Source organism: Astatotilapia calliptera, chromosome 23 (assembly GCF_964374335.1).
Source record: "Astatotilapia calliptera chromosome 23, fAstCal68.1, whole genome shotgun sequence".
Classification (NCBI taxonomy): domain Eukaryota; kingdom Metazoa; phylum Chordata; class Actinopteri; order Cichliformes; family Cichlidae; genus Astatotilapia; species Astatotilapia calliptera.
Window position 1 is genome coordinate 32,629,612 of NC_137443.1, and position 26,715 is coordinate 32,656,326.

General features: G+C 42.6%; 2 long non-coding RNA genes across 3 annotated transcripts; one reads left to right on the plus strand and one right to left on the minus strand.

Moving 5' to 3' along the window:
* Window positions 1-14,827: 14,827 nt before the first annotated feature.
* LOC145424169 (uncharacterized) lies at window positions 14,828-19,122 on the minus strand. Its single transcript, XR_013905142.1, has 2 exons — window positions 18,319-19,122; window positions 14,828-17,973 (listed from the first exon to the last, which is right to left on the minus strand). It is a non-coding gene; the product is annotated as an uncharacterized LOC145424169 (long non-coding RNA).
* A 1,401-nt stretch (window positions 19,123-20,523) lies between these two features.
* Window positions 20,524-22,640, plus strand: LOC145424402 (uncharacterized). 2 transcript variants are annotated; one of them, XR_013905471.1, is made up of 4 exons: window positions 20,524-20,847; window positions 21,100-21,208; window positions 21,314-21,435; window positions 21,578-22,640. It is a non-coding gene; the product is annotated as an uncharacterized LOC145424402 (long non-coding RNA). The 2 variants fall into 2 exon arrangements; XR_013905470.1 differs by having other exon boundaries at window positions 20,524-21,208; window positions 21,578-22,639.
* The last annotated feature ends 4,075 nt before the right edge of the window (window positions 22,641-26,715 follow it).

Here is a 26,715-nt window from a genome sequence, read left to right on the forward strand (position 1 = left end):
TCTTCAGGGAGGAGTGAGAGCTGCTTGTGAGTTTGAGAGACACATGGTGCTGTAAATAAGTTAGCCAGGAACTTGACTTTCTTCCGACCGCTGCATGTGGAAAATTGATTCAGGTCTGCTTTTCACCTGAAAGTGACAAACTAAGACATGTTCATTATTATTATAACTGCTTAATCAACACATCTCTCTCTGTTTTTGAGCACAGTCCTTTCTTAAAAGCAGAAAATGAGATTGTAGTTGTTCTTGGCTGATCAACACAAAACCTTTTTCCTATGATTATTTTTCATCTACAATGTACATTTTGTCTCTTTCTCACTCTTTTTTTTCTCTTTACAATAGCTGGTGACCTGCAGAACCACCACTCTCACAATTGGAGGCAATTACTTTTACACAGCGCACAAAAACACTGTGACGTCAGACACATTCACACTCACTTTTTCATCTGCATAAATAAATCATATGGCTGGTGATATGTGCCATGGTGATCCATAGGTATGATCACAAGTTTATTTATTTTTCAACCCAACAAAACAAATAAACAAAAACATGATGCTGATGCTATGAACACTCTACACACATGAGTCAAGATGCAGGAAAACTGCTCAAGGAAATGCTGCACACTCCAGTTATCACAGTTATCATAGTTCTGTTTCCCTCTCTTTGAGGAGTTCTCAGCCAGCTCTCGATCTGATAATGTGTAGCTTGCTCATCAGCTCAGAAGAGACCACAACGCAACCTCACACAGTGGTTGCTTTGCCACACAGTGGCAAAGACTTGCACTTTCATATTCAATTCAGCTTCTCCATCATGTACTTTTAGATGTTTCATACAGGATTCAGCATATTAGTTGTTTTCACAGGTGTGCTCTACATCTCAACCATGGCTCATAATAAGACGACAGTCTTTCAAACCGGTCAAGTGCCTCTATGCACATCATTAGTTAAAATATTTACCTATATCACTTCACCTCATATGTCATTGTACTGAATTTGAGAAACCCTAAGCTTAATGCAGATTACTTTTAACAATTATCCACCTCAATTAAATCTATGGTCTGGCACACAGGCTGTTGTCGAACAGGGCAAGCTAAAGAATAAACATTTTGTGTCAGCAAGGGGTGGGGGAAAGCCATTCACCAGAGCATATCTCAAGTGCTGCTGATGTGGACTGGCCTTCTCCGCACGCTCTTCAAGGCTGGTGTGTTTTCTAAAAACTTCTAACATTTGAATCTCTTCCATTTATAAACCTGCGATTAACCGCACGGCTCAGGTCCGCGTGAACCCGCACAGCTAAGGAGCTGTCGCTCTCTTTTATTTAAAGTCCAGCATAAACGTCTGTCACCCTCTGACACACTCTTGGTTGCTTAGGAACCCATGATAACAACAACAGCGGGTGTCACAGACCACGTGTTCTGCTCCACACCCACTCACACAAACACACTCAAACACAACAACAACAACACAAAATAGGCCTATTGTCCAGCACAATCTGGACCCCGCTGAACTTCTCAATTCCCCACAAAGCGGCGGATCCCACAAAGCGGTCTACATTTCTCCCCACTAAGACGGCGAACCAAAAAAGTTCGAACTGCGCAACTCTGCGACTTAATGCTTCTGTACAAAAAAAAACCCCACTGAGCGGCTTTGTACATCGCCCCACTAAGACGGCGAATTTTAGCCCCACTAAGCGGCCACGGACAACGCCCCACTGAGCGGCGAAGACGTACAGACGGCGAATTTTAGCCCCACTGAGCGGCCACGGACAACTCCCCACTGAGCGGCGAAGACGTACAGTTATAGAGTTGGACTCTAAACTTACTCGGTGTTGCTTAGCGTGTAGTATAGCCTCGGATCCCGCCGATCGTCATTCATCAAGGAGAGAAAACAGACAGCTAATCCACTGGCCCGATGACAAATTCTCACGTCTCGGGACTTTACTACAGGAACTTCCTGGCTGACGTCAGTCTTTCAGCGTGTCTCTTCTCCCCTTGGTGAATGTCGACTGCAGGGCTCCGGCTCTCGAAGGACCAATTAATGATAGGTTTGTAGCTTGAACCTATTCGCTGGAACGTTGAAGACAATATATTTACACAGCAAGCAAGACACGAAGTAGGCAAAGTTCTTCATGTTTCTCGTGCACGGGAGAGAACCGGACAAACGCCGTTCCTTCGCTTGACCCCAGTTACTCTCATCTGCTCCCCCATAACACTGCTCTGTTATTGAGGTTATATGAATATGCATAGAGGTTCATTAACATATGATGTCTACATACAAACAAAAAGTACCTTGCCTGTGTGTGTGTGTGTGTGTGTGTGTGGGGGGGGGGGGGGGGTGTCAGAGTGTGACCCCATAAATGACTTCCCTAAACCTGCTGGTCTGGAAGTCCAACAGTTCATCTAAACAAAAGGCACTTAGCCTAAAACAGATATAGCCACGTTTGTCCTACCATAAAACAATAAAACAAGGTACGACCTCTTCCCATGCTCCCAGGATGTAGGTGTGCATTCCTGCTAAAGATCACACATCCTATCACTACACAATTGATTATACACCTCTAAGCATATATGGTTAAATATTTCTAAGCATAAATGACAATCAACAATACAAAACCTAACATCCCCTGTCAATGACTAATTTAAATTTCTCATCTAAACTTAGTTTAGTCTTGCAATTTTCATATATTGTTTAAGGGCTTTCAGTCTCTTACAATGAATTATGCTCAAATCAAACAAAGTGGTCATGTTTTCCCTGGAAGTTATGCCCCTTGGAAAGGAGTTCCGCAGGAAAAAGCGGCTGCACTGTTGCTTTGAAAACTTTACCGCGGTCTTGAGTTCTATACTTTGAAAAGCTAAAATACCAGTATGAAAAAGTGTAAATCCTTTACATTTTGATAGGTAACATTTTGTTACACTATTTGGGATAGTTACAGAGCAACATGAAAGGAAAATGTAGGCTCCAGTTAGCTAACATTAACCAATATCAAATGATGATGTGATAATCAAACACAAGGTGAGTTGTGAGCCATAGCTGTGTCTACTAGAAGGCCTTCTTCTAAGAACTGTCTGTTAGTATTATTATCAGTGTGGCTGCTCTGTCAGAAGTGCATCAGCAGTTACATTACCAGCAAAGGATGACATAGTTTCTGCAGTCAGTAGCTATGGGAATGTACACAGACCGAAGATTCAGTGTAACAGTTATCCAAATGATGTAGATCCTCTTTACGAGCCCCTAAAATCAAATAACATTAAATTAAATCAAGGACTTGAGTTTCCAGCTAATCTAAGCTCCATGCAACCTCTGTGGTCACTGTAGTAATGACCTGGCCATCCATTTATTTTGTGGGACAGTAAACAACATGCACAGCATTTAGAAAGCTGAATACTTCTTGCTGTACATCTTCCACATGTTACACACAGTGGCAGTGGTCGACCAGTAATAACAAAAATGAGTTCATTATAATAATAATTGTGCTAGTGAAAGCTTTTTTGTTTAGTAGCAGTTTGTTTGTTTAGTATGACTTGGTATTTTGTATCTTTTCTAACGTCCCCAATACAAAGAACATTTAATTTTGTTGCTGTATAGATACCTCGTATTGATCCTGCCACGCCATGTTTCTCCAGAGTGATCGCTGCTGTGATTAGGTGCTGTACTGTTGTGATTTGTCAGATTGTTTAGCGGGGTTAACTTACGTATTTCATTGCCTATTTCTAAAAGAAATCAAAGATAGTTTTGAGGGAAATCTCAATTATAAATAATATCATATGGTCCAATACAAAATTAACACTATGCATAGATGTGCATGTCTGTGGAGATTTTTCTGCTCAGAGCTTATAAAGACTTGTGTGAAACACAGGTTCATGCCACAGCACTGAAACTGTCCAAAATTTTGAAAGTTTTGAATGATTGGTCACTGCACGTAATAAACTAACTCCCTGCCCTACTGCCATTCCCTCGTGTCTAAAATGTCCTGTCCCTCCTTCACTTCCAAGGAAGCCTCTAAATCCTACTTCACCTGGGCCCAGGTGAAGATCCCAAACAAACGTAGAATACTTAAAAATAAATCTTTGCAGGTTGAGTAGGATGACAGACTGGTACAGGGAGAACTCAGTCCTCAAAATAAAAGATCCCATGCTGATTAGTAACAGGAAAAGACCTGGGGCCTGGATCTCCTCCATACCTGCTTCATGCCCTGGGGAACAGGGCTATGGCTCCCCACACTCCCTAGCAGATCGTTATATGGAGAAACCTTTGGAATACAAGCATGCTGATCCACACAGGTATGCACACAGGTGTACACACGGGTGTTCACAGACGCGGACTACACCTTTCTTGGCTGCTGCCTCAAAGCACATTGTGTGCTGTCTATCTTGCGTGCTGCACAATATCGTTTAATATTTAGTATCTACTGTTATCTACTGCTAGCTAGTTTATCGGGGTGGTGCTGTATTTATTATGTTGCTCTTTTTTTGTTTGCTTTCTCTTCTGTTTCTTTTTTTCTCCATACAGGTGATCCAGGTGTTTTGTTTGTTTTTCTTTCTTTCTTCCCCCCTTTCTCACCGTCTCTTCTCCCCTCTGGTTTTCTTTCTCTCCCTCTCTTTCTTTCATTCTCTCTCCCTGTCCTATCCCCCTGTCATGTCTGTCCCGTTTGTAGCAACCAAAAATAAAATAATTACATAATTATAATAAAGGTCAATCAAATGGACCAATAAGGCAAGGCCATGATGATCCACTTGGTAAAATAAATCCGCTTGGCATCTTTCTTGGCCTTAAGACAACAATTCTGATGGCTAAAGATCCAAACAGGACAAAAAAAAAAAAAGTAACAGGAAAAGACCTAAGAAGGTACATAACACTTGCAACACTTTTAATTTAGTTGTCAGGTAAATCATTGTTAATTAATGATTTTATTATCATACATTAACTTAATTTCATGTTTTTAATGGAGACTTGGCTAGATAAAGATACAATTACAATCATTCTTACTGAATCAGTCACTCCTGACTTCAGTTTTGTTCACGAGAGAGAGGGAAAGAAAGGAGGGCCTATTGACCAATCTAGTCAATAATTCCATCCAGTGCAAACATATGTACTACAGAGAATATACTTCCTTTCAATATGTTGCAATCAGGGTTACTATATTCAGTTTTTCTAAATTTTATAAGCCACCTAAATCAATATTCTTTGATGAATTTGCTGAATTATTGTCCATAATTTGCACTTAATCTGATTATCTGGTAATCACTGGTGATTATAACATCCATGTTGACATTTCCCATGTGTAATATTCTGGTTAATTATAAGTTGATCCAACATGTTACAGTGCCAACGCACAGGGCGTAGACTGGATGTAATATTAAAACCAGGGGTTTTAATATTTCTAAGATCACAGGAAGTGATGTGGCTCTCCGTGACCATAACAGTGTGTTTTTTCATGTAAATGCTCCAGTGCACAAAGACGCAAAATTGAGGTAATCAGTAAGTAATATATTAATGAAATGACAAGGGAATTATTCTCCCACACTATCTCCTCTTTGCCTCCACTTTGTGGACTTTGTCCACTTAACAGTTAACAAGCTTGTAGATGAGTTCAGTTTCAAAATTACAGATGTTTTGGAGTGCATTCATCCAACAACAGTAAAGACTCAAGTGAGTTTCTCCATGGAGAAACAAATCTTGATATCCGCTATCAAGACATTCGACCTTATCCTTCTGGGTGTCTTGTGGGAGGTGCTTCAGGAGTATGTGGTGTCTGGCCTATTGCTACAGGCCATTCAATCCTTATAAAATCATTGCAAGAGCTTGGTCCCCATAGCTGGCAATAATTCAGACTTGTTTCCAGTGGGTGTTGGACACTGCCAGGGCTGCCCTTTGTCACCTATTCTGTTCATAATTTTTCTGGACAGAATTTCTAGGCATAGCCAACTGGCTAAAGGCTTCCATTTGGATGGTCTCAGAATCTCATCTCTGCTTTTTGCAGATAATGTGATTCTGTTGGCCTCATCAAGTGACCGCCTCCAGCTCACACTGGAGCAGTTCACAGACAAGTGTGAAGCGGTGGGAATGAAATACAGCATTTCCAATTCTGATCCCACGGTCCTCAGCTGGAAAAGGGTGGCGTGCTCACTCCGAGTCAGGGACGAGTTCCTGCCCCAAGTGGAGTAGTTTAAGCATCTCGGCCACCTTCTCCCCTCACTCGGGTACTTGTTCGCGAGTGAGGGGAAAAGGGAGCGGGAGTTCAACAGATGGATTGGTGCTGCGGCTGCAGTGATGTGGACGTTGTACCAATATGTCATGGTGAAGTGAGGGCTGAGTGTAAAAGCGAAGCTCTCAATTTACTGGTCGATCTGCGTCCCTACCCAAAGCTTGTGACCAAAGCTTATGGTCACAAGCTTTGGGTAGTGACCGAAAGAACAAGATTTTGGATACAAGCGGCAGAAATGAGCTTTCTCCGAAGGGTGGCTGTCCTCTCTGTTAGAGATAGGGTGAGGGCTTAAGCCATGCGGGAAGGGCTTAGAGTAGGATGGATGGATGGATGGATGGATAAAAACAGATGAGGGTCCAAAGTACAATGCCCACCTTCACTTGCTAGAATGCTGAAATTCTGCCTGAAATCTTGGTGATATTTTGGAATCTAAGCTAAATTTTAAAAGTCATATCAAAGCAATAAACAAATCATCCTTTTTATCACCTAAAGAATATATCTAGAATAAGGGGACTGATGGCCCAAAATGATTTAGAGAATTTTGTTCATGCATTTGTTTTCAGTAGGCTTGACTACTATAATGGAGTTTTTTTCAAGTCTCTTTTAAAAATCATTAAGACAACTGCAACTAATTCAGAACACAGCTGCATGTTTCCTTACAAAGACCAATAAAAGGGAACACATTACTTCAGTTCACAGATCTCTACACTGATTTCCTGTGCCCCAAACATCTCATTTTAAAAGGTTGCTGCCAGTGTATTTGTCACACTGCCGCCAGGTGCTGAATGGTTCTGGTCCAGAACTAAACTCTACTAATTTGGTCAAATAATATCAAACTACCAGAAAACCTGAACTCTGATCAAAATCTGCTCAAAAGTCCTTTAAATTAGGTCTTGAAACTTTTTTGTGTTATCACTTTTAAATAATATGTACAGGTTTTTTTTTCTCTTTTGAATATATTTTCATGCATATGTACACTGACAGTGGTGGCGATGATGATGATGATGATGATGATGATGGCAGTGCTGATGATGGTTGTGGTGGTGATTGTGGTGGAAATGATAATAGTTACGATGACGGTGTATTTGCCATTGACCTCTGTTTGTGTCGTATATAACTCACTGTGTGTTCCGTTGATGGTTTCTCGCTATCTGTTGTTTAATGTTCTTTATTTTTAATGTAATGCCTTTTAATGTTTATATAAAGCACCTTGAGTTGTCTTGTGCATGAAAATGTGCTATATAAATAAATCTGCCTTGCACCTCCCCCCTCATACTGGTCACCAGCTTTGTCACACACTGCTGTGGAATGGCATCCCATTCCTCAACCAGCATTTGTTACAAGTCTGCCAGTGTGGTTGTGTTGGTCCCTCTGGCACAAACAGCAACCCAAGGTGATCTCACATGTGTTCATTGTGGTTAAGGACAGGACTGGAGGCAAGCCTCTTCCTCCCAAATTCTGGAGATAGTCTGATAAATCTCTCTGATAAACCCACTCTCTGGGGGCAAAAATTGTTAGGGGATGGAGTTTGGTCCCAGACTGTGGAGATTTGGCCACTGGTTGCAGCTTTGTTTTTCAATGGAGGGAGAAGCCACCCCACACCATCACATTGCTTCCACCAAATCCTGTTACCCTGTTGGAGTAATTATATGCTTTTTGATAAAGCATAGTTAGGGCTGAATTAGTCGACCTTAAATAATTCCTTAGATACATTGCAATACCTCTAATCTGCTGGGGCATTCCCATGATGCATTGTTTCTTTTTCAGTCACATTTGGTTAAGAGTTCAAAACAAGTATACAAGTAGCTGAGGTTGAGTGGTTTGGAGACAAAGTTAAAGAGGCCAGGCTGAAATGGTTTTGACTAGGGCTGGGCGATATATCGAGTTTTTTAAAAATATCGATATATTTTCATACGAGATATAAGATGTGACAATATCGTTTATATCGATATAGTCTATGTTACGTTATGATTATACTTGTGGAGCCACAGGTTTGCCTCTCTTTCGTCCACTTTTGTCTCTACGCAACGTTACTCGGCCCATAGCTTCACCTGCAGGCAATGACAAGATGAAAGCGGAAAATCTCCGTTAGCGAGTTACCGTGCGTGGGGCTGGACGGTGTCAACGTGTTAGCGAGCTAACCGCGCTAACGACATGCAGCCAGGAGGGGCTGCACGGCCTAAAATCCTTTCATTTTCTCAAAAATCGACAGTGCGCCTTATGTATGAATTCTGGTTGTGCTTACTGACCGCGAACCGATATTATGTGGTACACAGCGCTCAGCAATCTGTCAAAAAATGTTTTAATATGACTTTGCTAAGCTACGGAGCTGCACCGCTTGATGGATTGTCGGAGGATTACGGCTACCGAGGAGGAGCCTCGCGGAGTGATACGTACCGTGTGTGTATAAGGACCACAAATGGCACCTGTTCAGAGACGTGGTGCAGCTGTGAAATCTGTCTCTTTGTTATTATGCTCAGCGTCTATTAGTTTACATTTTCACTGCACAATTGTGAGCTTTTTGTTATGCACAAAAACAACATTGTTTTCTTTTATTTATGGACCATGATTATTTAATAAATGCTGATAATTAATTTTTGAGTAATTTCTTCATGTACATCTACGCTGTATGTATATAAAAGTGCCCGTGTGACATCTGGGACACAGTGTGACTAAGAACTCTCTTTTTGTTCTTAACTTATGGCTTTAAAAAAAAATCGAGATATATATCTTATATCGCCATCCAGCTAAAAAATATCGAGATATGAATTTTGGGTCATATCGCCCAGCCCTAGTTTTGACATGTATGGAAGACAAATATTGGATATACTGGACAACTGATGTTAAAAATGGAGTTGCTGGGCAGAAGGAAAAGAGGAAGACCACAGAGCAGGTTCATGAATGTAGTGAAGAAAGATATGCAGAAGATCTGTGAGACAGAGAAAGATGCTAGGGATAAGGAGAGCTAGGGGCAAACTCTCTGCGTTAGCAAGCGCTAAAGTGAGAAGGCAACACGTTCTCACTCCCAACTCGTCAAACGTGTGACGCATGGTCCTGTTTGGCTTTTTGTTATTTTAATTCTCTTTTCTGTTTTCCAGAACAGTTCTTCACAGTCACTGTCCACATGGGTCAGTGGGACCAAGAAGCACTCTGCTAATGTGTGGACCCTGACCAGCAATATCCAGCAAGACCCAGACAGCGTTTTCTATCTCCCAGCTGGAGTTTTTTGTTTGTCTGTGATTGGAGAGTGAAGAAAATATAATCTGATCAAACATTATTCAGCTTTAAATAATTGTTCAGCTTTAAAGTTACTGTGCAACTGTGCAATAAAAATGTGCTCACGACTTTGGCCTTGAGAGCGATAAGAAGCGATCGCCTCATCCTGCAGGTGCAAGATATCTGCAAGCGAAGAGACTAGAACACCCAAGGCCGATTTCCTTTTATGGAGTTGTTTTTCTGCTAATGCAGCACTTTCCTCACAACCCCCTCCTGTAAGTTTTAGAGAATATATACCCATCCTCACAGCAAATCTTCGGAATCTCCTGATGTGAGCTGTGTTGAGAGGTTGTCTCTGTCTCAATAAAAGTTCACTGATTCCCCATCTGCCGCAGGTGTCCGGTTGTCTTCATTCTCCGCCAGCCTGGTTAAGTCAATTCCTCCTTAACATCTAAAAGAACCTATTTAATGAAGGAAGACGGGTTCACTTTGTGTTTAATATTATTCTATTGCTGTTGTTGTTTTTTTTGTATCCTTCAATTGGCGTCACAGAACAGGATCCGCTCCAGGTCAACTGGAACGGATGGGAGGACTTCGGCCGTGGTCTGAGTGAACGGAGTTTGGACAAAAGCTGTGTGCACACAAAAACAAGGTAAGCAGACCTTTTATTTCTGCTATATTGAACATTATAAAAATACTTAGTGTCCAAACTCCTAGTAATTCATAACCAAAATTGTCTGGCTTACTTAAGGCTTGTTGAGAATCAGACAAGTGAATAAGAAATAAGTGAATAAGAGATAAGTGAATAAGAAATAAGTGAATAAGTGAATAAAGATAAGAGTGAACTGAGGTCTGACCACGGTTGCAGCCGACGGGTTGCTCTCCGGTGTCGGATACATACCTCAGTGCAGGTCTGGGACCTTGAAAGGGTTTATTAGTAACGCCTTTCTAAACAAATTAAAAGGTTAAAGGCCTTGAGAATATTTTTTAGTAATATTCTCTAAACTACAGAAGGGTTAGGAAGGCCCAGAGGACTTTATTAGAAAAGATCCTCTAAAACTTAAAAAGGAGAAGTACTGGTTGGAGTCCAAAGGAGGGGTCCCTTTGATCAATAGGAGAAAACGGATCTCTTCTTAAAACCCCGATGATTTTAGTGTTTTAAATGTTTTGATGTTCTGTTTGATATTGGACACACATAAATACACGCTGAATGCTTGCTGTGGAACACTGGGCAGGACAGTTTGGTTCTCCGTTGTTCACAGATTACACAATTAAAGGAACTAGGTTCCTCTTTTGGTTAAAATAATACACCACACATAGAATTTTTTTTTTACACATTTATTACATACATAAGGAGGGTAATGAGTGACTGCAGGTAATGTATGAAGTGTGAATGAGACGTGTGAACAAGGTGACAACCAACTAGCACCCCTATCAGGAAGCTCTAGGCAAGGTTACCCGCCAGACTCCGGTTTGGTAGAAGCTTGGTAACACCTGAAGGGATATTTCAGTGCTGACTCACCTTTAAAGCAGCGCCCCAGCTGTTAGTGCCTAACAGAGGCAGAAACCCAGCTGGCCCAAATTCTCCTTTAAAATCAATAAAAGAACACTCCTCCATTGACAGTAAAATGGATGGAGAATTAGATCGAGAAACTAATGATGATGGTTGGGGTCCCGGTGTTATTCTTAGCACATTGGGAGAACAATTAACATGTGTTGAGACAGTCATCAACTCCACACACCAGCCTAAAGAAGCAAAAAAGCAGAAAGAGTCATTGAGGAAAACAGCTGAAAGGTTAATGAAAGAAAAGGGAAAGGACGAGGGGAGTAGTGGTAACTGGGGAATAATTTGGCAGAATAAGGCTATGCAGGCAAAAGAGAAAGAGGAAGAAGCCAACTCAGCAGCAGCAGGTGCAGGTGTGATGAGCGGGGTGAGACACAGAAAGGAAGCAGATAAGCACGCAGGCCGCAAAGCTAAATTTAATCACTGGGTGTGTTTATGGGAAACTGCAAAACCACACATGAAGAAAAATAGGTCTCAGCCACCTCCCTATTCTGCCTCAACTCCTCCCTCAGCAGGCATATATCCGGTACTTAATATCTCTGGTGGAATAATGACTATTGGAGAAGAACCGCCCGTAGCTCCAACTCCCATAGATACCAAGCATTTTTGCCCAGGAAGCTCCTCTCTGTCGGCGACATCCTCAGCTAGTAGTAGAGCCCCCTCTTCTATGTCCCATTGTTTTGGAACCGGATTTGAGGGCCTAACTGACCCCCCTGCGAGCGCACCATTTGCGGTTCGAATGAACAGACAGGAACCCACTGAACAACAATTAACTGATCAAGAAGCAGCATTACGCCGCTGCTTAAATGAACATAGGTCAGTGGTCCAGGTGAATGATCGTGTTGCGTCAGCCCCTCTTTCCCGGTCCAACCCCTTTGCCAGCACTCCTGTCGCTGTTAAAGGAGATCTGACCGCTACTGCAAAAACTGAGCCTGGCACTTCACCAAATGTCACAGTTACCATGTCTTTGGTGGGCCGTCAGGATCCGGAAACACAGATGAGTTTAGCCCACGTTTTTGCTGACACTGCTACCCCACCAGGCGGGGAAGAAACTGAGGATACTGATGATGAACTCAGTGACCTTAACAATACACCCCCCTCTACCCCTCCCAGTTTAGGATATCAGACTAGATCTAAGGGCCCTGTGCCTCAGCCTCCAGGCATATTTCCCCTGGTCCAGACTAAAGCGCAACGTAGACCAGTGTATCAACCTTATTCATTCGGAGATGTCCAGGCCCTAGTGGACAAACTCCCTGACATAACGGAGGGAGGGAATGCCTGGTTGGCTGGTTTGGATAAATACACAGCTGGACAGGACCTCGCACTGGGAGATTTTAGAGCTATTATAACTAGGTGCACATCCCGATCTCAGGCAGCGGACCTGGAACAAAATGCGGGTACTACCATGCATGAGAACGAGGTGCCACTAATGCAGGCCTTGAGGTTTATTGGACCGGCCCTGCGCAAACAATTCCCACCCAAAAATCAAGGCACCTTACAGAAATTTAAATGGGAGGGAAAGCAAAATCCCACCCATTATCTAAATCAGGCTGTTGAAGACTGGGTGAACCATACAGGTCATCACCCCAGTAGGACTTGTTCACAGAGCATGTGGTTTAGAAGGGCGGTGCTGAGGGGCATTCCGGAGTCAGTAAGCCAGAAAATGGAGGATAATCCTGATTTGCAGGACTGTGACTTTGCAATCTGGAAGAAACATTTGATTTTTAATCTTAACAAAGTGCAGATTAAGTCTGATGATAAAGCAGAGAGCGTCGAAGATTTACAGTTGCAACTGTTGAAGGTTCAGCTGCAGAAAGCTAAAAACGACCTGGGTGGAAAAGGTGACAAGCCTAAAAAGCAGCTTGTGGCCGCTGCGGCTCCCCCTCCTGGTCCAGTTGCCCCTGATTTGTATCCGAACCCATGGCCAACTGATCCACAGCCCCCCCCAGTATGGTGCTTATCACTCCCCGGCCCCTTATGGGCAGAGAGGTTCCCCATTTGGAGGAAACAGAGGTGGTTTCAGGGGAAGGGGTCAGATGGGAGGTGGTAGGGGAGGCCAGATGTATGTTTGTTTCCGGTGTGGACAACCTGGACACTGGGCTAAAGCGTGCCCTTTGAACCCGGCTGCTGGAAGAGGCAGGGGAGCCCGTGGTGGGCCCTATCAGCATCCTGGCCACAGAGGTGGACCTCGTGGTGCTGTGGTTGGAGTGCCCCCGGCCCCACAGATGCCTGTGATGGGGTGGGAGTACTACGAGGGTGGTCCCCAGCTATAGGACACCCCACAGACTGCCCAGGACGGTGAAGGGACAACGGCGGACCCTATGCTGTCCATAACTGTAGATAGAAGAAGAAGCAGCTTTTTAGTGGACACTGGAGCTACGTACTCCACCATTAAGGATGTTGCTCGTGAAAGACTTACTGACAGAGTGATTACAGTGGTGGGCATATCTGGGGAACCTAAAACTCTGCCTTACACCGTGCCCCTCCCCACAACGGTTGGAGATCAGACCTTGTTACACAGCTATGTTTGTTCAAAACAGGCGCCTGTGAATTTACTGGGAAGAGACTTGTTGATTAAATTAGGAGCCACAATACTCTGCTCTTCACAAGGCCTAACTGTGACTCTCCCTACTGGGGTTGTACTTCCCTGCTCTGATGGGCCAGAGGGAGGTGGTCAGTTTCTGCTGCAACCCTCCTCCTGTTTGGCGGACTCTGCTGACATCTACTGGGCATTATTGGAAGTTGAAACACCTGCTGAACCAGGAGTTTGGACTGCTTTTCAGCAATGGCGGCCGTGGCTCTCACTCCTACATCCTTATGTCCCTCCCCCTGACCCACCTCATGTTACACTGTTTTATGACAGGCATGACACCACCTGGTACCAGCACATGTTCCAAAAGCAGTGTGAGGGGCGGGCTTGGTCTCTGAACATGTCGTGCATTTTTGCGGCACCGGAGGGAGTGGCAGCAGCGGTTACTTTTACAACAGATCAATTACAGTGGTACATGATGTCTGATGAGGCAGCTTCCCATGTGTCACTGGCCTTACATCCTGGACACCAGGCTAAGGAGCTGGGTGGAATGGTTAAACGTTCCCTTGCGGCCACTGACTGGACACCTACAAAACTCCCACAGGTTTTGTTTTCTCCATCTACCAAGACATACCAAATTTTAAATGATTGCTTTAATTCCTCAACACTGCAACATGGAGTGGTCAGCGGGTCACATGGAAGAGAACACACAGACCACTGTGATGCTGCGCCTTTACTCGACTCTCTTCCAGATTGTTTGTGGTCCCTTGGACCCACAGATGTAGGTTTAGTTGATGTGGAGCCAGTCTCTTTTCAACTGTCATCTGCTACCCCTTTGTGGCAGCCTCAGTACCCACACAGACCGGAGGCTGAGGCTGGGATTGCAGAAACAATTTCTGGTTTGGTCACTGCCGGTGTCTTGGAGCCCTCCTGCTCTAAGTGGAACACGCCCATCCTACCCGTTGAGAAAAAAGGCACGGGGAAGTTCAGAATGGCACATGATTTGAGAAGGATTAATGCCTTACTTGGCACTCCTACTTTGCCTGTGCCTAATCCTTATGTTGCCTTGACCAACCTCCCACCATCTCATGCCTGGTTCACCTGCATTGACTTGGCTAATGCCTTTTTCTGCCTCCCACTTCGTGAGTCACTGCGTGACATCTTCTCATTTACATTTAGAGGCCGACAATGGCGTTACACTCGCTTACCACAGGGATTTGCCCTCTCCCCAGGACTGTTTAATCAGTGTTTGAAAGAACTTTTACAAACCAGCCCACTACCATCTGACTGTATGTTAATACAATATGTGGATGACCTTTTGCTGTCTGCCCCCACGGCTGACATCTGTTTGGAGGCCACCAGAGTGGTACTTCACCACCTGGCCAACACAGGTTTTAAAGTGAGCAAAAACAAACTACAGATTGCAAGAAAACAGGTTTCTTTTCTAGGCCGCATGGTCTCACAGTCCGGTATTTCCTTGTCCCCAGAACACAGGAACTCCATTTTGCACCATCCAAAACCTCTAACTGTAAAAGACATGTTGTCATTTTTGGGCCTGACTGGTTACAGCAGGACCTATGTCCCAGACTATGTTGGCCTTACTTCCCCTTTGCGCGTTTTGGTAAATGAACAAGGCATGAGAAACCTCTCTGCTCCCCTCTCATGGACTACAGAAACAGAACAGGCGTTTATAAAGTTAAAACAACAGCTTTCTGTCGCCTCTGACCTTGCTGTGCCAGATTATGCTTTGCCTTTTCATCTTGATGTTTCTGGAACTGGAACCCATATCAATGGTATCCTGTTCCAGAAAAAAGGGGGAGAGAGAAAAGTGTTGACATATGTAAGCGTAATGCTTGACAACACTGAAAAACGCCACCCACCGTGCACACAACACGTTTCTGGACTTGCAAAAATCATTCAGAAAACAGCACACATAGTGATGAACCACCCACTAAAAATTTTGACATCACACAGTGTGGTGGCCTACGTCTCCTCACAGGCCTTCACACTCACTTCACTCAGGCAGAGACGCCTCAGTACCATTTTGGAAGCACCACACATCACCTACTCACATGAAGGCATAAACATGGCTGATCACATGGGATCAGGGGAACCACATATGTGTGAAGAGGTTGTGCAGGTACAGGAGAAAATCAGGCCAGATTTGCAGGCAGAACCTCTAATGGATGCAGAAAAAGATTGGTTCACAGATGGATGTTGTTTCAGAACTGAAAGTGGAATGTTGAAGGCTGCATGGGCAATAGTGGAACAGACAGACATGAGATGGAAAACAGTGAAAGCAGAGCAGTTGACAGGACAACAGTCTGCACAGAGAGCTGAACTGAGAGCGGTGATTGAAGCCTTAAGGATGGGAAAGGGACAGAAAGTGAATATATACAGTGATTCAGCTTATGCTGTGGGAGCAGTGCATGTGGAGCTCAAGCAGTGGCTAAGAGCTGGTTTTTTGACAGCCAGCGGAAAGCCTATTAAACATGAGATAGAAATGAGGGAATTAGCGGAAGCACTGTTGTTACCTGTTAAGGTGGCAGTGGTAAAATGCAAAGGACACAGTGCCGGATTGGACTTAGTGGCATTAGGTAACAAACAGGCCGACTTAGTAGCTAAGCAGACAGCTGGTTACTTACCCTCCCTGATTATGGTAATGGACCCAGAAGCCACACCCCCTCCAGAAAGACCACCCATACAACTAGGCCTAGCCACAATCAGAGAGTTACAGGACAAAGCCAGCCCCCAGGAAAAATCATTATGGGTAACAAGAGGGGCCACAAACACAGATGTTTGGCGTGGCCCAGATGGAAGGCCCATTCTACCGCCAGGGGTCAGACAGACAGCAATGGAAGAGGCACATGGAGTGGGGCATGTGGGACCTGCACAAATGATGAGGAACTTAGCCGCCTGGTGGCACCCTTATCTAAAAGACATGACAAAATACATGGTTAAAACCTGTAAGGAGTGCAACCAATTTGGAATCAAGCCCGCCTTCAAGCCAATAGCAGGGTACTTCCCCATCCCACTTTGCCCAGGGAAAGAAATAATCATTGATTACACAGACATGGTGGACAGAGTAGGTAGTTACAGGTACCTGCTGGTGGCTGTGGATGCATTTTCAGGTTGGCCAGAAGCCTGGCCGACAGCAAGTGAAAACAGTGGAACTGTGGTGAAGTGTCTGATTAATCATTATATACCACAGCATGGGTTTCCCGAGGTCATAAGGTCGGACAATGGTTCACATTTCAGGAACCACGATCTGCAGAGGGTTGAAGCCGCATTAGGTTTGAAACATAAGTTTGGCTCAGTTTACCACCCCCAATCCCAGGGGAAAGTGGAAAGGATGAATCAAACTCTAAAAACTAAATTGGCTAAAATCTGTGCACAGACCAAATTAGATTGGGTTAAGGCATTGCCTCTTGCATTAATGTCCATAAGATGCTCAGTAAATCAAACCTCTGGTTACACTCCATTTGAGTTGGAGCATGGCAGGCCTTTTCCTGGCCCCTCCTCTCGCCTGTTAATGTCGGATGAAGCTGATTCAGACCTCGATCCGAGGACATATTATAACATGCTCCGCAGTTTTGTTGCCCAGTATTCCTCACAGGTCGCTGAAAGAAACCAGCAAGAGCTGAAAGAGGCGGCTACACCTGGAATGGACTACGTCCTCCTGAAAGTCACAAAGAGAAAGTGGGCTGAGCCTCGCTGGACAGGCCCTTACCGCATAACAGAGCGGACCTCCCACGCTGTCAGGCTCGAAGGGAAAGGTGACACCTGGTTTCATTACACACAGTGCGCTGCTGCCACCGAACCAGGAAGAACCTTGAGAGAGGTGCAGAAGGACCTGTCAGAAGGAGCTGCAACAGCATCACCAACCACTTGAGGGAGCCAAAACTCAACCTACAAGCCGGCTGGTTACAAAAGGGGGTGTTCTTCATACTGAACTAAACATTTTTATTTTTCTATTTTTAACATCTTTTATGACTTTGCTTTTATATTGGCTTGAGTTTTTAAGATTTACATTTTACATTGCAATAGTTTTAACCGCTGAAAGCTCATTTAAAGTTGTGTCACTGATACTTTTTGTTGCTCTTTAACTCCTAGAACACGCCCTTGGCGAGGTGGGGGGAACTGGACCACCTTTCTGTGCCCCATCATCCTCTATTAGAAGACATCCAAGCTAAGTAAACATGTCTTGGCCCTTTCCCCCTGAAATGACAGGCAGGCAAAGATGTTGCGTCTTTGTTTGCTTCCTGGCCCTGGGTCTCATTCCCATTGGCATAATCCTGATCTGTGAAGGGCCCCCGAAACTTCTGACACCTTCAAGTTCAAAAGCTTCGCCCCCTTCTGACAGTCCCAATCTGACAAATGTAGCCCCTAGGGTCTTGCCCACCACTTCCTCTCCAGTTTTGCCCACGCCCGATCCATTTAGAAAGAAACGAGACACGGTTACCTCCTGTACCCCAAGTACGACTAGAATGATTACTCTCTGTGTCCCCAACAATAAAAGTTGGGTAGTCGAAATAGATTTCGCTAGCTTCCCAGTCACTCCCGTCACCAAAGACCAAGGGGGGGATCTTTTTAACCTTGCAGTACATCTCTCCTCCTCAGTGTGGTATATAACCCTGGGAGGTTGGCATCAGTGGAAGTGGTCCAGTTTAGTGTCAGAAACGGACCTCGATTGGTCCAAGCACTCTAGGGGTCAGGCTTTGCACTGGAGAAACCAAAATATGCTCAGAATAGCAAAAAAACCGGATCTTTCAGGCTTAATTTTTACCCTAAAGGATCTGGCCTTGACCTCCTCGCCAACGGATGATGAAAACTCTGATCGTGAGGGTGACGAACATTATCGTCTTTCTCTTGTTTAAATGCTTCTAGAATGGTTGTTTCTCTGTGGTGTTTTGTATTAGGCTTGTTATTAATTGTTTCCCTCACCCACTTCCTCTTGAAGGATATATCTGGTTGAACTGTGTCTGGTCGGGTTGTGAGGGTTAAGCGATGTTCTCAGGGTCTCCGGACTTAAGCCTGAGCGAATGTGTACTCCCACCACTGGATATAAATTGTTTTTTTTCCACACCCCTTCCTCACGTTTTACCATATTCACTTTTGAATGTCCTTAGCAGTTACCGTTCTGGGTTTATTTTACTGTTGATTTATTCTTTCACATTTTCACGTTTATATCTCTCATTATTATAGTATACTCTGTACTCTCCACATTTTTATCATTACTTATGCTTTTTGGTTGCTGGGTTACAGGAACTGTTAATTTTGTGTCACTACCCTGGTTGCACTGACTCGTTGTATCCTTGTGTGCAGGACAGCTGTTACTGCTTTCGTCTGGAACCGAGACTGCTTGCAGCCGACCCCTGGGCAGGGTGGTGCCTGGACTCTTTTCTCCTCATCTGCAATGACAGATAAAGACAAATGATAAGACCCGAGGAGTTTTTCGAGCCAGGCTTCGACACGTCTCTGTGTTCCTTTGAATGTTACTTATTTTTGTGTGTTGACCCATTTAAGATGGGTCAAAAGGGGGATTTGAAGAAAATATAATCTGATCAAACATTATTCAGCTTTAAATAATTGTTCAGCTTTAAAGTTACTGTGCAACTGTGCAATAAAAATGTGCTCACGACTTTGGCCTTGAGAGCGATAAGAAGCGATCGCCTCATCCTGCAGGTGCAAGATATCTGCAAGCGAAGAGACTAGAACACCCAAGGCCGATTTCCTTTTATGGAGTTGTTTTTCTGCTAATGCAGCACTTTCCTCACAACCCCCTCCTGTAAGTTTTAGAGAATATATACCCATCCTCACAGCAAATCTTCGGAATCTCCTGATGTGAGCTGTGTTGAGAGGTTGTCTCTGTCTCAATAAAAGTTCACTGATTCCCCATCTGCCGCAGGTGTCCGGTTGTCTTCATTCTCCGCCAGCCTGGTTAAGTCAATTCCTCCTTAACATCTAAAAGAACCTATTTAATGAAGGAAGACGGGTTCACTTTGTGTTTAATATTATTCTATTGCTGTTGTTGTTTTTTTTGTATCCTTCAAGAGTCAGATTTTTGTTGAGCTTCACACTTGCAGAGGTAAGTCAGTTTGCAGAGATCCCTCCCACCCTGGCTTTTATGTCCTAGATTTCTTATCTGAAACAGTAATATTTCAGTGACTGCTGCTTATACCACAGGTTAATACACTCTACTGATCCCTGATAGGAGAATCATCAATTTTGCCAGCAAAGAAGCCTGGTGGATGTTTGTTTACAGTCTGATAATGGGACATCATGCTCTGCATCTTCAAGGTTTGCCTCCTCATTATTATTCATACCCAGTAATGTGAAGTATGCTTATATCTACTATAACTGAACCAACCTGGTGCTTTTCATTTATGGAGGCTGTTGAGTCTGAATGTTGGATGTTGTGTATCTCGTGTTCTCTGGGCTTTGTTGTCCTCAGTCTTTTCGCAGGATCAGAAAACAAAACCAGGAGGCGCGTAAATGTTTCTTCTCCATGATGTTTCTTCAAATGTTTCTTCTGGATGATGATATGACCGTGACACGGGATGCCACCTTTGGTCTTGTGATGAAGCAAAGCTCAGGAAGAAGTGGGATTAAATGGTACCCACATGTTGAGAAGGATGTACAGGGGCACCTGCAGCCAAATCCAAGCTTCAGCTTAGTTGTAGTTGCAGAACGCTATAGACTGAGACAGCTGAGGCATCAAATGTTTGATTAAACGGATGAAAAAGAGAAGTTTTTTCCCTATAATTATCACTTCTTAAAATCTGAAGCAGCTTCAAGTTTGTCAGCGTGCTGAGCATGCTCAGAATGTGACAATATATTTTTGTTCAATATTTAATTTCTTTCAGTTGGAATTGTTAAATGAATATATATATATATATATATATATATATATATATATTCTTATAATTTAGCAAACTAATTTATTAAAAATATATATATACATATATCTGTATTAGTTTTAATAAATTAATTTGACACCTGTATTGAAAATACCATATTGTATTCATACAGAATCAGTTTGGTATCATTGTTTGTCTGTTCACTGATTGCTGAAACTAAGAGCTACTTTGATCTGTTTAGATCTAAAGTATCCAAAGTTGAGCTCTAATGTTTCTTCACCCCTGTGTGTGTGATATGTGATTTCCTACATGCTAGCAGAGCAGCAGTTTGTGCTCACAGATGGTGACGGTGTGGAGAGACGGTGGTGTTTCCTCAGAAGAACCAGCAGAGTCACAAAGGACACCAGTCCATCTCACCACCTTGACTTGCTGACTGATGCTCGTCTGCACTGCACAGAGGAAATCAACTGAACGAGGTTTGTCCAGTGACGTGTTATGAAATGTATATTTGTTTTATGCTTACAGATATGTTTTTCTTGACAGAGGCTCTGCAGAGGTTAGACAAAGCAGAGAAAACATGTGCTTTACATTTTACTGTGATTTATTGAGATATTTGTTGCCTGATGTTCAGCAGGAATGGAGAAATAGAATCAAAGGGAGATGTTTTTGATGTTTTTGTAATGATGTAAGTAAATCTTCAATATTATTTATTTGCTTGGTTATATTAGGAGTGTTTCTGAGTGAGGGGGAGAGGAGTCATCATCCAGGTAAAGTGACGTGGATCAGTGGATACACTTGTCTCCCCTTTAAAGGAGACGATCCAAGTCATCCTTAAATGTTAGTGCTTTCAAATACACAACCATTTTTTACAGACAGAAATGAACATCCAACTTTGACTGTAATACAAAATAAATCTTTGCATGTGTGTTTTCAAACTCTCAGATGGGCAGGATATCAGTCTTGGACTGTCTAACCTGCCGGAGCAGCACTGAATGACCACCGCACATGAGCATGTTCCTGCAACATTCAGCATCTGATCCTTCATCTGTGTGCTTCTGCTTTTGGTAAGTAGAGTTACCCAACTCCAGTAACTCTAAACACATGCCATCCATTTCTAACGGCCTGGTTACTTCCTGTCAGTTACTTTAGAAACCATGTGGTCACCTGACCTAACACTGTTTCTTCTCCTTCCCCTTAATGTTCAAGTGTCACATGTCAAACAGCTGGAGAGGAAACTACACCAGTGTACTGAGATGTTTCACCAACACGTGCCAGATGCTGTTCCTTCATGGTGACATCACCAGAGACAGCCCCACCCACCTCAGGACCCATTGATTATGATGATTATAATGATGACAGCGAGCGGAACTAAGACTGTAAAAATCCACGACCAGAATGTTTCTTTCTAATTATTAATGAATACTGAGAGCCTCTTTCTGTGTTTTGTCTGTTTTGGGGTTGTTTTTTTTACCTCATTTGTTACTAACAAAGTTCACCAAACTCACACAGTTTACATTCTGTATGTTTCCATCTTTACCAGCCACACTCTAACTGCATTTAAGAAAATAATCCTTCGAAATCGTCGTTTTTCTCTTTTGTAATTGATGATAATTCAGTGAATATACTGCGCTGCTTCCTTTTATTGCGTCACACATTGCTTTAAGTTTTTCAGTGTCCAGTTATTTTTTACTGCTGTTTGAATTCTCTGTATGTTTGACCCTGTGGACTGTTTGATGGACTGCTTGTCTTCCTGTTCGTTACCGCCGCCTGTTTTTTAACTCATTCACTGCCAGGGTTTTTGAGCATTTTTACTCATTTTTGAAGAGCCACAGAAAACTGTGTGTTATGATCATATAAACGCTGAACCTACCAAAATGAAGAACAGACTCTCTTCTTCCATCCAAAAAAAAAAAGCTTGTTTCTACCATTTTCCATTCTTTAGTAATCAGCTGTAGAAGAGAGGTGGGTTCCACCAAAAATGCCTGTTTTGACCACAAAAAGGGAGAAAACGAGCTTTTTGTGAAAAATACATTTCAAGCAGTCTGATGTTCACTGACAAGCTGCCCGAGGTTGTATTCTAGCCCCTCCCATTGAAAAACGTAATTGACGTCTATAGACGTCAATGGCAGTGAATGAGTTAATAAAGATTTGGATTTCTGACTTTAACACAGCCTCTGCGTGTCCTCCCTTTGTGTCCTCTTCCTCTGTGAATGTGTTGCATGTGTCACAGATTCATTTTATTAACAGCTTTCCCACAGTGAGTTGCATCAGCATTCATTCACAGCACATTTCGGAAGGATTCAGATTAATACAGTGATCTTACAGTCAGAATGATCCTGACAGAGTGCCACTGTAAATGATCTTTCATCAGGTAAATTTTAAAGTTCAGTATTTCAAAGCAGGAGTTATGAAGAATCATACTGGCATTAGGACTAATAATATGTACTTACAAAGTCAAAGTTTTTTAATTATGCTAGAATATTGGAAGACAATCAACTTTTAGTGTTTTCCGCATATTAATTATTCTGAAATAGAGACGGTGACCCTAACTGTACAGAAGCACTAAACAACTGACAATCTAACAGACATCATTGGCCTGAGCCGTCATGCACAGTGAGTTTGATCCTTTGCTGTGAGAGTATGACAAGCATGTTTCTGGTCAGTTTGGAAGAAATAATATCACAATGTTGATCTTTTTTTCAATATTCCTTCTCTTTTACAACATAAACTGTGATCAAAGCTACTTATGTTCACAGCATGTAATAATACTGACAGTCCAGGGCATTGTGGTCTGTTGAGCTAGGGTTAGGGTTAGCAATTCAGACATATGTAATAAATATTATACGTCTCTGACGTGGGCCACTGTCCGCAGTGTTGGGAAATCTATACCACGCTGGAACGAGTCAAGGTAGGTGAGCATCCACGAGAAGACACAGCAGATGCATCCTACTAATACTGACAGGACCAGGAGACTCCAGAAACCGAGCATCTTCTCTTCAGTGCCATCCTCTCCTGTTACCCTCTCTGCCCGCAGCTCTTTGAGTATGGGGTAGATAAGGGCGCAGAGAAACCCTTATTACTAATTTGTATTATAATTCAATTTTCATGAAATATTCATATTCAGTATTGGTCCTTTTATATTATAACCACACATCCACCCAGGCTCATGGTGGGGCAGGGCTCTGTCCTGGGATGCTTGAGTACAAGGTAATGTACACCTGACCAGGTATCCAGTCTGTCAGATTTGTTTTCAATATTTGGTTCAAAAACATGAGTGACAACAAAAATCCAACTAGGATTCTTGCATATGATGAATGAAGTCTGTCTTTGACTGTATTGTCCAGCTGATCCATCAAACCCCCAGCAGGTGAACCTTATTCATGACATAACACGGCAACAATGCAAAAAATGAAACAGCAACAGTCTAAATGTAAAGTGCATTCTAAAGTTCTCTTCAATAAATCATATGAAAAGAATCATTCAGGACTGTAAAACGTGAACTACAGAACCCAGAGTCTTCATCATTAAATCTCTGGTTGCTTCATTTTTCTATACTATATCAGATATTTTAAAGGTTAGCTTAGGTAAAGTTCCATTCTCATGGTGAGGCAAAGTGCTTTATGTGTGTGTGTGTGCGTGTCATGAACGGCTATAAAAGGCCTATAATTAAAGAACAAAGCGGGGTTTGAGTTCGAGTTGCGGCAGACTGTCACTACTTGTAAATGGAACGCAGCCTTCCTACGGTGGACAGCTAATAACAGGAATCGGACGCGGTCCAGCCAAGTCCACAGCAACCACCATAGCAACCGCCTAGCATGACCTTAAAAACATATTCTGTCTTCATAACTATCAAAAACGTGAAATGATTTGCAAAGTGTGAAAGTGTTACAGCTGCAGAGAGCTATGGCGGTATCTTTGGAAGCTGTTTACATAGCTAATAATATACGATGTAACCATGGAGACAGTCAGTCACGTGAGCTAGCGGTGCACGTTTACTATAGTGAATAAGGTGATTGTGTGCACCGCATCCACACGCTGCAGGGGGTAAAGACATTACTTCAATATTGTTTTATATTGATATATATTTGCCTTCTGTTGACCATCACCTCAGGTTCACCATTACAGTTTCAGCAGACAGATGCACACTGTCTAAATATCAACACATTCGAAAACTCATGTCTCAGAAATAAGCACAGCTGTTCATGTTTGTCATTATAGTTTTATTTGTAAGAAAATTATGAACTTCATATTGTGCATTAAATAAAAGAACATTTCACAACTCTGAGTCAACAGAAACAGGTAACAGAAATGTCTCTAATGTGTACAGTGTAGTGTAAGCATTAAAAGATCATAAAGGAAAAACTAACATTTATGTGAAACTAATTGTAATAAAAAAAATGAACAGGTGGTTTATAGATGTAAAAGAAAGAATCTGAAAACAACACTTTTTTGGTCTAAGTGATCAAAGTAGAAAACAGAACTGATGTTCAAGAACAAACCGTAGCTGCACTAATATTACACATCTCGATCGTTGTACTGAACAGACATGTTGCTTTAAAACCACACGCAGTGTGTGACCATGACTGTTCACTGAGACCATGAACGCCACTTCGCTGAAGCTTACATTCAGTTATTTCTTTGTTGAATCTAAATAATGAATGTGTTACAGTTAAACTGACACTGGTCAGTGTAAATGGCTCATTGGGACACAGAAACCTTTAAATTAAACCCTATCACCTGATATCGAGTGCCAAACAATATCAAAGCTGTAAAAGCTGTTTACAGTCAGAATTTATAAAACTATGATTGTAAATAAATTCAAACAAGTGAGCCTTTCTCTTTGTGCTGAATATCAACACTGTGATTTCTTAGACTGTAAGCTTTACTTTAGCACAACCAGTTGTAGAAGCTGCCACTCCAAATGTCTTTTGATAACAAGAAAAAAAAAAAAACCTTTTCAGTCCACGGCCTGAAGTTCTTCTCTGACATCTTCTGCAATCGGCTTGGTCTGCTGGTTTGAAGTCAATAAACCACAAAAAAGATGATTTAGTCACTTTGTCTGTGTCATGCAGCTCGAATGTGTCGTGTAACGATGTTGAATAGCCGTCGTTATCCCTCTGCTGCGTCAGTAGGATTGTACTGTACAGCATCTCATTGATATGTGAGGAATGTTAATGTAACACGATAACAGACTTACATCATTAAAATATAAAGGGCAGGAGATATTTAGATATTTTTATATTTATATTACATTTTATAGCTGACGGATATTACTAAATAGATAGAATTTACTAAATAGCTGGATGAACATGAAAAATATGTCTATAATAACAAATGACCATGAGAGCCAGTAGAATTAATTCAGCTGGACACTCAAAAGACGTCCTTAAATGCTCTTTAAGTGGCAGAACAAACGAACAAACAGTTAATCGCTTACTTGAGATGAAATCTGCTCAGCTACTTTGAAAACAACTTCTAAGTGGTTCCTCCTTTAACAGGATGACTGCTCAGGGGTAAGGCCATCATGCAGTCCAGCAATCTTTATGGCTCAGATTTGTAGAACTATTTAAACAAATGTCTTCTGAATATTCAATTCAGGTTCACAGTGGGAGGGGGGGAGGTGTCGTGGAATTTTTTAAATAAAGTCTGCAACACAGAAAGAGCTGTGATCAAGCTATTTGTTACTGCGCCAACACACATCAAACATCACAGTTCAGTCATGTCAGTGCTGCCACAGAAGTTGTGCTCCTCCTCCTTTATGCATTCCAAGGAAGAGGGAGGAAGTTACAAACTGATCCTACCACACTTCAACAGATCAATGGTTATGCTGTTTTGTGCCCTTGGCCTTATCAGCACCCGTAAAGGGAGTTGTTCTCTCAAACTGCTGACGCTGAAGTAAGTTCATCTAGTTTTAGAAACTTTCACTGAACAGTCCATAACAGTGTCACAACTAAGCATATGCATAAGCACTTAAATACTTTAAATGAGAATAACAGAAAAATTCTATTAAAAAGGCTAGAGCCTGTCCCAGTAGTCATAGGTAGGACACATCTGGACAGGTCACCAGTCTGTCAGAGGACTAACACAGAGACAAATCTATTTAAAATTAATGTAAGTTTGCTGCAGCTGTATGTATGAACATGTGTTTCTGTGCTCACAGTCCACCTCTCAGGAACCTGCAGTTCACTTTTAGTCAACTTTAAACAGACCTCACAAAAGGCTGATGTGGCTGGATCAGTAGTCTGATTTAAGTACGATACCTTTGGCCAGGGATTCATCTGGTGCATCGCTTCACTGCAGTCTTACGTATTTTCCCCACACCTGAATAAAAAATACTGATATAT